Source organism: Petromyzon marinus, chromosome 66 (genome assembly GCF_048934315.1).
Source record: "Petromyzon marinus isolate PM22_M1 ecotype Great Lakes invasive population chromosome 66, UKy_Petmar_22M1.pri1.0, whole genome shotgun sequence".
In the NCBI taxonomy this organism is placed as follows: Eukaryota; Metazoa; Chordata; class Hyperoartia; order Petromyzontiformes; family Petromyzontidae; genus Petromyzon; species Petromyzon marinus.
In genome coordinates this window covers 3,100,953-3,112,551 of record NC_133732.1, presented here as the reverse complement: position 1 = coordinate 3,112,551, position 11,599 = coordinate 3,100,953, and the positions used below count along the sequence as shown (strand labels likewise).

At 50.6% G+C, this 11,599-nt stretch overlaps 1 long non-coding RNA gene across 1 annotated transcript in view; it reads left to right on the top strand.

Moving 5' to 3' along the window:
• The window catches only part of LOC142906502 (uncharacterized), a 12,237-nt gene extending 1,006 nt beyond the window's left edge, over positions 1–11,231 (top strand). Inside the window, exons 1-2 of the long non-coding RNA XR_012930340.1 lie at positions 1–7,191; positions 7,228–11,231. The exon at positions 1–7,191 is cut by the window's left edge and continues 1,006 nt beyond it. This is a non-coding gene — a long non-coding RNA (uncharacterized LOC142906502). The remainder of the gene's footprint in view (positions 7,192–7,227) is intronic.
• The last annotated feature ends 368 nt before the right edge of the window (positions 11,232–11,599 follow it).

Sequence of the window (11,599 nt, the reverse complement as noted above, 5' to 3'; positions counted from 1 at the left end):
CACACACACAGAGACCCACAGACTCACACAGAGACCCACAGACTCACACAGAGACCCACAGACTCACACAGAGACCCACAGACTCACACAGAGACCCACAGACTCGCACAGACACCCATAGACTCGCACAGAGACTCATAGACTCGCACAGACACCCACAGACTCACACAGAGACCCATAGACTCACACAGAGACCCACAGACTCACACAGAGACCCACAGACTCACACAGAGACCCATAGACTCACACAGAGACCCGTAGACTCACACAGAGACCCATAGACTCACACAGAGACACAGAGACCCGTAGACTCACACAGAGACACATAGACTCACACAGAGACCCATAGACTCACACAGAGACCTGTAGACTAGCACAGAGACACACAGACTCGCACAGAGACCCGTAGACTCACACAGAGACACATAGACACACACAGAGACCCACAGACTCACACAGAGACCCACAGACTCACACAGAGACCCACAGACTCACACAGAGACCCACAGACTCGCACAGACACGCATAGACTCGCACAGAGACTCATAGACTCGCACAGACACCCACAGACTCACACAGAGACCCATAGACTCACACAGAGACCCACAGACTCACACAGAGACCCACAGACTCACACAGAGACCCATAGACTCACACAGAGACCCGTAGACTCGCACAGAGACCCATAGACTCACACAGAGACACAGAGACCCGTAGACTCACACAGAGACCCATAGACTCACACAGAGACCCGTAGACTCACACAGAGACCCACAGAGACCCACAGACTCACACAGAGACCCATAGACTCACACAGAGACCCACAGACTCACACAGAGACCGGTAGACTCACACAGAGACCCATAGACTCACACAGAGACCCGTAGACTCACACAGAGACCCATATACTCACACAGAGACCCACAGATTGACACAGAGACCCACAGACTCACACAGAGACCCATAGACTCACACAGAGACCCATAGACTCACACAGAGACCCACAGATTGACACAGAGACCCACAGACTCACACAGAGACCCACAGATTGACACAGAGACCCATAGACTCACACAGAGACCCACAGATTGACACAAAGACTCACAGACTCACACAGAGACACATAGACTCACATAGAGACCCACAGACTCACACAGAGACACAGAGACTCACACAGACCCATAGACTCACACAGAGACACATAGACTCACACAGAGGCCCACAGACTAGCACAGAGACACAGAGACACATAGACTCACACACAGAGACCCACAGACTTACACAGAGACCCATAGACTCACACAGAGACCCACAGAGACCCACAGACTCACACAGAGACCCACAGAGACCCACAGACTCACACAGAGACCCACAGAGACCCACATAGACACACAGACACCCACAGAGACACACAGAGACCCACAGACTCACACAGAGACCCACAGACTCACACAGACTCGCACAGAGACCCACAGACTCACACAGAGACCCACAGACTCACACAGAGACCCACAGACTCACACAGAGACCCACAGACTCGCACAGACACCCATAGACTCGCACAGAGACTCATAGACTCGCACAGACACCCACAGACTCACACAGAGACCCATAGACTCACACAGAGACCCACAGACTCACACAGAGACCCACAGACTCACACAGAGACCCGTAGACTCACACAGAGACCCATAGACTCACACAGAGACACAGAGACCCATAGACTCACACAGAGACCCATAGACTCACACAGAGACCCGTAGACTCACACAGAGACCCACATAGACCCACAGACTCACACAGAGACCCATAGACTCACACAGAGACCCACAGACTCACACAGAGACCGGTAGACTCACACAGATACCCATAGACTCATACAGAGACCCGTAGACTCACACAGAGACCCATAGACTCACACAGAGACCCACAGATTGACACAGAGACCCACAGACTCACACAGAGACCCATAGACTCACACAGAGACCCATAGACTCACACAGAGACCCACAGATTGACACAAAGACTCACAGACTCACACAGAGACACATAGACTCACATAGAGACCCACAGACTCACACAGAGACACAGAGACTCACACAGAGACCCATAGACTCAGACAGAGACACATAGACTCACACAGAGGCCCACAGACTAGCACAGAGACACAGAGACACATAGACTCACACACAGAGACCCACAGACTCACACAGAGACCCACAGAGACCCACAGACTCACACAGAGACCCACAGAGACCCACAGACTCACACAGAGACCTACAGAAACCCACAGACACACAGAGACCTACAGAGACACACAGAGACCCACAGACTCACACAGAGACCCACAGACTCACACAGAGACCCCACAGAGACACACAGAGACCCACAGACTCACACAGAGACCCACAGACTCGCACAGAGACCCACAGACTCACACAGAGACCCACAGACTCACACAGAGACCCACAGACTCACACAGAGACCCACAGACTCACACAGAGACCCACAGACTCACACAGAGACCCACAGACTCGCACAGACACCCATAGACTCGCACAGAGACTCATAGACTCGCACAGACACCCACAGACTCACACAGAGACCCATAGACTCACACAGAGACCCACAGACTCACACAGAGACCCACAGACTCACACAGAGACCCGTAGACTCACACAGAGACCCATAGACTCACACAGAGACACAGAGACCCATAGACTCACACAGAGACCCATAGACTCACACAGAGACCCGTAGACTCACACAGAGACCCACAGAGACCCACAGACTCACACAGAGACCCATAGACTCACACAGAGACCCACAGACTCACACAGAGACTGGTAGACTCACACAGATACCCATAGACTCATACAGAGACCCGTAGACTCACACAGAGACCCATAGACTCACACAGAGACCCACAGATTGACACAGAGACCCACAGACTCACACAGAGACCCATAGACTCACACAGAGACCCATAGACTCACACAGAGACCCACAGATTGACACAAAGACTCACAGACTCACACAGAGACACATAGACTCACATAGAGACCCACAGACTCACACAGAGACACAGAGACTCACACAGAGACCCATAGACTCAGACAGAGACACATAGACTCACACAGAGGCCCACAGACTAGCACAGAGACACAGAGACACATAGACTCACACACAGAGACCCACAGACTCACACAGAGACCCACAGAGACCCACAGACTCACACAGAGCACCCACAGAGACCGACAGACTCACACAGAGACCTACAGAAACCCACAGACACACAGAGACCTACAGAGACACACAGAGACCCACAGACTCACACAGAGACCCACAGACTCACACAGAGACCCCACAGAGACACACAGAGACCCACAGACTCACACAGAGACCCACAGACTCGCACAGAGACCCACAGACTCACACAGAGACCCACAGACTCACACAGAGACCCACAGACTCACACAGAGACTCACAGACTCACACAGAGACACACAGAGACCCACAGACTCACACAGAGACCCACAGACTCACACAGAGACTCACAGACTCACACAGAGACACACAGAGACCCACAGACTCACACAGAGACCCACAGAGACACACAGTGTCCCACAGACTCACACAGAGACACACAGAGACCCACAGACTCACACAGACTCACCACACAGAGGTATTGGCACTTGAAGTGTACCGCTACACCGGGATTGCCGCTTCCCGGCCTGGAGCCAAAGAGTGGCGCAATGTAGAAGTAGAACGAGTTGGCAGCAGAGGCGAAGACGACGACCAAATGATGATGCTGATGATGATGCTGATGATGACGCTGATGATGCTGATTATGATGCAGGTGGTGATGATGATGCTGATGATGATTCAGGTGGTGATGATGCAGGTGGTGATGATGCTGATGATGATTCAGGTGGTGATGAGATGGAAACTGGCACTATTTAGACAACAACAACAACCGCCATTCGCCACTAAGTGGCGGTGACGTCACCACGACGCTTGTGCCAGGCTATGTGCACCCTGAGGCCACGTGAAGCGTCGAACGCCCGCTGGCAGGAGGTCACTGGGCAGACCCAGGTGCCACGGGTCGACTGACTGAGACGACCGAGATGACCGGCTGATGTACCGCCTGTGCCCCTCTACTGTGCCAACTATTTGGACACACACACGCACACATACACGAGCACACGTGCACACACGCACACACACACAGACGTACACACACAGACGTACACACACGAGCACACGCGCACACACACACACGCACACACACCCGCACACACACACGCACACACACACGCGCACACACGCACGCGCACACACGCACACACACGCACACACACACGCGCGCACACGAGCACACGCGTTGTGCGGGCGAGCAACAAGAGGCACGTGTGAAGTGTTGTTTTGGGAAAAAATGGAAGGAACCGGAAAGAGAGGAAGACTCCTCACAGAAAATGGCTGACGACGATGATGACGACGACGACAGTGATAATGACGATGACGACGATGATGACGACGACGATGACGACGACGATGATGACGATGATGACGACGATGATGATGACGACGATGATGATGATGACGACGACTTCGAGGGATTGGGTGCCGGAACGATGTGCCGCTAAATCTTGACCCCAAAGCTTTCGTGAGCGCAGGAATTCATATGCTTTGGGTCTTTCGGTAAAGTCGCGTGGATGCAGTGGTGGGGTGGGTGGCACGTGCCCCCCCCCCCCCCCAATGATCCGATCTAAATCCCTAATTTCGATCGGTTCATTGGGGTTTATTGGTAACAAATCGGCATTTTGCGACCCCCGCTGCCACCGTGTAGCAGATTATCACGTGGCCGGGGACTCTATGAGATGATAGGACGACAGTCTGGGTCCATAATTGGCGATAAGTAACGGCAAAGCGGTTATAAGTCACTCGCAGAATTGTGCGCGGTTGCGTCTACAGAGTCCACGACTTCGCTGAAGGCGTCAACACCTTCAGTGAGCGCGTTGCCGATTACACAACGCGCGGTTCCAATTCGACCCCTCGCCATCACCACACACGCGTCTAGTAACAAGCAAGGGACAAGTCCTACTAACAAGGCCTTACTAACAACGACTTACTAACAACTCCTTACTAACAACGCCTTACTAACAACTCCTTACTGACAAGTCCTTACTAACAAGTCCTACTAACAACTCCTTACTGACAAGTCCTTCCTAACAACTCTTTACTAACAAGTCCTTACTAACAACTCCTTACTCACTAACAACTCTTTACTGACAAGTCCTTACTTACTAACAACTCCTTACTCAATAACAACTCCTTACTCACTAACAACTCCTTACTCACTAACAACTCCTTACTGACAAGTCCTTACTCCCTAACAACTCCTTACTCCCTAACAACTCCTTACTGACAAGTCCTTCCTAACAACTCTTTACTAACAAGTCCTTACTAACAACTCCTTACTCACTAACAACTCTTTACTGACAAGTCCTTACTCACTAACAACTCCTTACTCAATAACAACTCCTTACTCACTAACAACTCCTTACTCACTAACAACTCCTTACTGACAAGTCCTTACTCCCTAACAACTCCTTACTCCCTAACAACTCCTTACTGACAAGTCCTTACTTACTAACAACTCCTTACTCACTAACAACTCCTTACTCACTAACAACTCCTTACTGACAAGTCCTTACTAACAACTCCTTACTCCCTAACAACTCCTTACTAACAAGACCTTACTCACTAACAACTCCTTACTCACTAACAACTCCTTACTGACAAGTCCTTACTTACTAACAACTCCTTACTCACTAACAACTCCTTACTGACAAGTCCTTACTTACTAACAACTCCTTACTCCCTAACAACTCCTTACTGACAAGTCCTTACTCCCTAACAACTTTATCATTTTTCATTGCTGTAGGGGTTGCCCCCCACCCCCTCTACCTGGAAATTCTGGCTCTGCCTCTGCGTAGATAGGTTAAAATAATAATAATAAAATAAAACAACCAAACTTCGACGTTTCGATCGCAACACAAGCGACCTGAAACATCGGTTTTCTTTCTGTTTGTTGACTTTATAATTTTGTTTAACCTAATCTACGTGACTTTTTACCGAAAGACCCAACGAAGACGTGGCACCACCTGATCACATTGGCACTGCAAGACAGAGATGAAAGTGTGAACGGCAAAATCACGAAATGTGCATTGGACACCTACTGCAGACTATCTATCTGCCCGTGGATCGTGATGATGATGATGATGACGACGATGACGATTTACTATGTTTTCGTTTAGCAGGTTAAAGCCGACTTAGATGCGTGTAGCGCTTTTATCAGAAGCGCCACCCTTGACATCGCAAACAATCGCTCAACGAAGCGGCCCATCGTTTGTGGACATCCATAGCAGCAGCCAAAGCCAAAGAACTCTCGGACACGCGTGATATCGATTCGACTTGTGGAGGGGAGGGGGCTGGGGGGGGGTGGAAACCGGAGGACGCAGATAAAAATCCACGCGGCCACGGGGAGATGGAAGCGCGCAAACTCCAACTACAGTAAACACCTTGGGTTGCGAGTGAATTGGTCTGCGAGCGAACATTTGTAAGTGAATATTAACTTACATTTTTATTTAAAGCTTTCGTGACTGCAGGTGATTCACATCCTTGGTTCTTTCGGTGAAGTCACCGCCACGTAGAAGGGAAACAATAAAATAATACAAATATATAAAACAATGAAATTCTCACTACGTTTCGACTGCAACACAAGCAGTCATCATCAGGTGTGATGATCAGGTGTGATGATGTGATGATCAGGTGTGTGATGATGACTGCTTGTGTAGCAATCATCATCATCAGGTGTGTGATGATGACTGCTTGTGTAGCAGTCATCATCAGGTGTGTGATGATGATGACTGATTGTGTTACAGTCATCATCAGGTGTGTGATGATGACTGATTGTGTTACAGTCATCATCAGGTGTGTGATGATGACTGCTTGTGTTACAGTCATCATGAGGTGTGTGATGATGACTGATTGTGTAGCAGTCATTAGCTGTGTGATGATGACTGCTGCTTGTGTTGGAGTCATCATCAGGTGTGTGATGATGATGACTGATTGTGTAGCAGTCATCAGGTGTGTGATGATGACTGCTTGTGTTACAGTCATCATCAGGTGTGTGATGATGACTGATTGTGTAGCAGTCATCAGCTGTGTGATGATGACTGATTGTGTAGCAGTCATCAGCTGTGTGATGATGACTGCTGCTTGTGTAGCAGTCATCATCATCAGGTGTGTGATGATGACTGCTTGTGTTACAGTCATCATCATCAGGTGTGTGATGATGATGACTGCTTGTGTAGCAGTCATCATCAGGTGTGTGATGATGATTGCTGATGTGTTGCAGTCGAAACGTCGTGAGAATTTTATTGTTTTATACATATTTTTTATTATTTTATTGTTTCCCTTCTACGTGGCGGTGACTTTACCAAAAGAACCAAGAACATCAACTCGATGAACGAGCGAGGGTCCTAGCAGTACGGGCAGCAGTGCGCGTGCTAGACACGCTTTGTGCTCCCGAGCGTCACGTGATCACGAGCGCGTTTCCCGGAGCGGATGATTGATTGCTCGCGATCGCCCGAAGCTTTTGCCGTTTGTGATCAAATCCACGAGCTCCCTGCGCGCCGGGCGAGGCCGTTAACGTGTCCTAGCCACCGCGGTGTTGTCCCGACTGCCGTGACGGTCACCTCGTAAATTTACGTTGCTGCTGGCGTCACAGCGACGAGCGCGACGCCGCCGCCCCCGTGCCGCCCCATCCGCGACCGCCATCGCACCGATCTCTGTGATGGGCGGCCCCGCCCTGTGATGGCGTCATCCAGCAATCGCCTTTGTGACGTCACGCGCGCGTTGCGACGCCATCGGTTTGCGTCCGTGCAAACTGCGTTGTCGGAGCGAGCGCGAGTGTGTGTGTCCGCCGACCGATGGGCTGTCCGGTACAACAGCCCGACTCTCTCTCTCTCTAAATCGTTCTTGAGGTTAACATTTGTTGAATGTCACCCCGGCCTGAAATCCTGGCTCCGCCCCTGTGTGTTGTGTGTGTGTTGTGTGTGTTGTGTGTGTTGTTGTGTGTGTGTTGTGTGTGTTGTTGTGTGTGTGTTGTGTGTGTGTTGTTGTGTGTGTTGTGTGTGGTGTGTGTGTGGTGTGTGTGTTGTGTGTGTGCTGTGTGTCTGTTGTGTGTGTGCTGTGTGTGTTGTTGTGTGTGTGTGGTGTGTGTGTGCTGTGTGTGTGCTGTGTGTGTTGTGTGTGGTGTGTGTGTTGTTGTGTGTGTTGTGTGTGGTGTGTGTGTGCTGTGTGTGTTGTGTGTGTGTTGTTTGTGGTGTGTGTGTGCTGTGTGTTTGTGTGTGTGCTGTGTGTGTTGTGTGTGTGCTGTGTGTGTGTGTTGTGTGTGTGTGTTGTGTGTGTGCTGTGTGTGTTGTGTGTGTTGTGTGTGGGGGGTGGGGATGGAGGGTGTCGTCGTAATGACGTCGCTCACGTGACATCATCGCTGGGTTTGCTATGACACGGCCATCGTCGTCGCTGCGGTGTTGACACGGCAGACTCTCGATTTTACCCGCGCGCGGTTTATCCGATTTTGCGGATTAACCGTGGGCACCTTCGATTTTGACGAGAATTAACGACGCGTGGATTCTCCCCCCCCCCCCCCCTCCTCAGGCCCAAATTAATAATCTAATCTAAAGACTGTTGTAGATTGTGCGATTCTTGGAAGTGTCGATTGCAAGTCAAATATGTGCTCTGGTTCGTCCGAAATCCATCGCGATCGCCTCTACACTACAGTAGTAGCACATCATTACAACGGTGGGCGGAGCTTGATTGACCTTGATCTCGGCGTGGCTCTGATAGCCGTTTAGTGGGTGGAGTTCTTCTGCACGGGGGGCAGGAAATGAAATTGTTTTTTTTTTTAACCCGTTTTAAGTGAGTGTGATTTTTTTTTGTATGGACTTTTTGTTACTAAAACAAGGTCCGCAAAATTCTCTACTACAAGTGCCTTTTTTTGTTCTTGAATCGACTCAATTTTCTTCACTTGAGCATTGTTTATAATCACGTTTGAGTGAACTTTGAACATAACTCGTGATTTCTTGGCATGGGGGATCTCCTCGGATTATCCACGGCCTTGAATTACCCGCGGCCCGTCATTCGCGCGGAGCGTCGATCGCTCTGCCGCAATTGCCGCCGTTACGTTCGACTGCAAAGCTGCCGCTTACGATTGAGGGCCATTGCTGGTTTGGCCCCCCGCTGTGACCGTAAATCGCTCCGTGTCGTCCGCCCGGCCCATTGATCCCCCCGGGGACCGCGCGGAGGTGGAGCCGAGGGTCTAGCGGCGGTCCGCGCTACAAACCCGGCGACCGCGAGTCCGATTCCCGCTCGCGGCCAACGCCAACGGCCGGCGATGATTATCTGAGCCGGTCATGGGCCTCCTCCCCTAGGTCGACTCAGCCTCAAACGAGTTACCTGGCGCTCTGTTGTAAAAAAAAAACCGCCGTCACTCGGGTAGGCAAAGGCAGTCGAGCGTGGTGCCGGCCACCTTACCCCATCGTGTGCCGTGGTTGCCGGCCTTCACATAGGCGCTGCTCGCTAACAGCACTTGCCTCAACAGTCTGTTACAGGCTACACGGATGGTGGGGGGGGGGAGAGTCTTCGTTGGAAACCTAATAACGGGGGGGGGGAAGACGCAGATCCAGCCACGCGAATGTGGAATTTCCACCGCTCGGCATGACTTGCCGTGACAAATTTGGATATGGTGGAGGAGGCGTGCGGGTAACCTAACGGCGACCACAGCTCTGGGAGGCTCGGCTGGGACCTGTGAGCTGGGCAGCCGCGATGGCTAGGGAGATGTTAACGCCCTCGCCGAGTATCCAGGAGGTCGTGGATTCGATCCTCGACCCTTGATGCTTGCTGCATGTGTGGAGTTTGCGTGTCAAGCCCAGGTGGTCGCGTGGATTTTTCTCCGGGTTCACCGTTTCCCCCCCCCTCCCCCCCCCCTCTCAACATTTAGAATCCACATGCGTCTAGATCATTGTGACTGCTTACAATGTGCACACGATGGATATGCCACTGCATTGGGCTATCGTTTGTGATAGCCAGGTCGCTTCTGAAATATATATCCATGCCCACGTAATGCTCTTAATGTGAGGGCCCACTGCCCACTGCCCATAGTCCACCACCTTCTAACCTCGGGTAGCCGAGTGTGTGCCCTTTGCCCCGGAACATTTACAATTGGGTGACAACACAAAATAATCTAGATTTGACTTTTTTTTTTCCGTGTAGAGGTCATCGGTTATCTTGTAGAGGTCATACCGTGATCTTGTAGAGGTCATCGGTGATCTTGTAGAGGTCATCGGTGATCTTGTAGAGGTCATCGGTGATCTTGTAGAGGTCATACCGTGATCTTGTAGAGGTCATCCGTGATCTTCTAGAGGTCATACCGTGATCTTGTAGAAGTCATCGGTGATCTCGTAGAGGTCATACTGTGATCTCGTAGAGGTCATCCGTGATCTCGTAGAGGTCATGCCGTGATCTCGTAGAGGTCATCCGTGATCTTGTAGAGGTCATACCGTGATCTTATAGAGGTCATCCATACTCTTTGGTTCTTTCGGTAAAGTCACGTAGGTATAAAATAAAATGAATTAAATCACGACGTTTCGATTGCAACACAAGCAGTCTTCATCATCAGGTGGGGAAGACCACAGCAAGCCACTTCAGCAAACACAAATTCTTGCTGTGGTTTTTCCACCTGATGATGATGATTGCTTGTGTTGCAATCGAAAACAAAAACAAACCTAAATTTCGATTTAAAGCTTTCGTGACCGCAGAGATTCACATTCTTGGTTCTTTCGGTAAAGTCACCGCCACGTAGAAGGGAAATAATAAAAATATAAAACAAACCTTATCGTTCACAATTAAGTTTTTGGCTACCAGGGACACTGGGACATCGATTCCATAAACCACCCACAGGAATCTGTCCCGGCCTTATCAGGAGGTTTGTTAGCGTTGGATGGGGTGGATGCGGGGTGGGCTGTGAAGTTGTGGGTCACCTCGGACCGGTGCTTTCCCGTCAGCTTCACGTCCCTCTTGAGAGCGAGGTGCACTGCTACTCCTGGCACTTGCATTGAATGTTATAGCCATCACGTATTATAAAATGTACAATAGCACGCCCAGCGATTGTGTGCGACTCGATGATTCTCACCGGCTCGTGTCACCCACGCTCGTCACTCGCCTAACACTGCCACTTTACAGCATTGATTGTTGTATAGTTCTACGTAAGATGACAGCGATTGAGGGTCGCCAAGAGCGAGGTTGTTAAAAGCGGTGGTGCAGTTACAGCGACAGGGAAACAGGTGGGAGTGGTTTTGGGGTAGTGATCGGCGTTGGGGTAGGCCTGATCCTAGCTGGGAGACAGGGGTGGGGAAGTATTATGTTGAATTTCTATCGCACCGTACGTAGCCAATCACGCTAATCGAAGGCTTGGGGGGGGAAGGACAACAAACTAAACACACAAAAAAACAGTTCTAAAGAAATCAGTTTT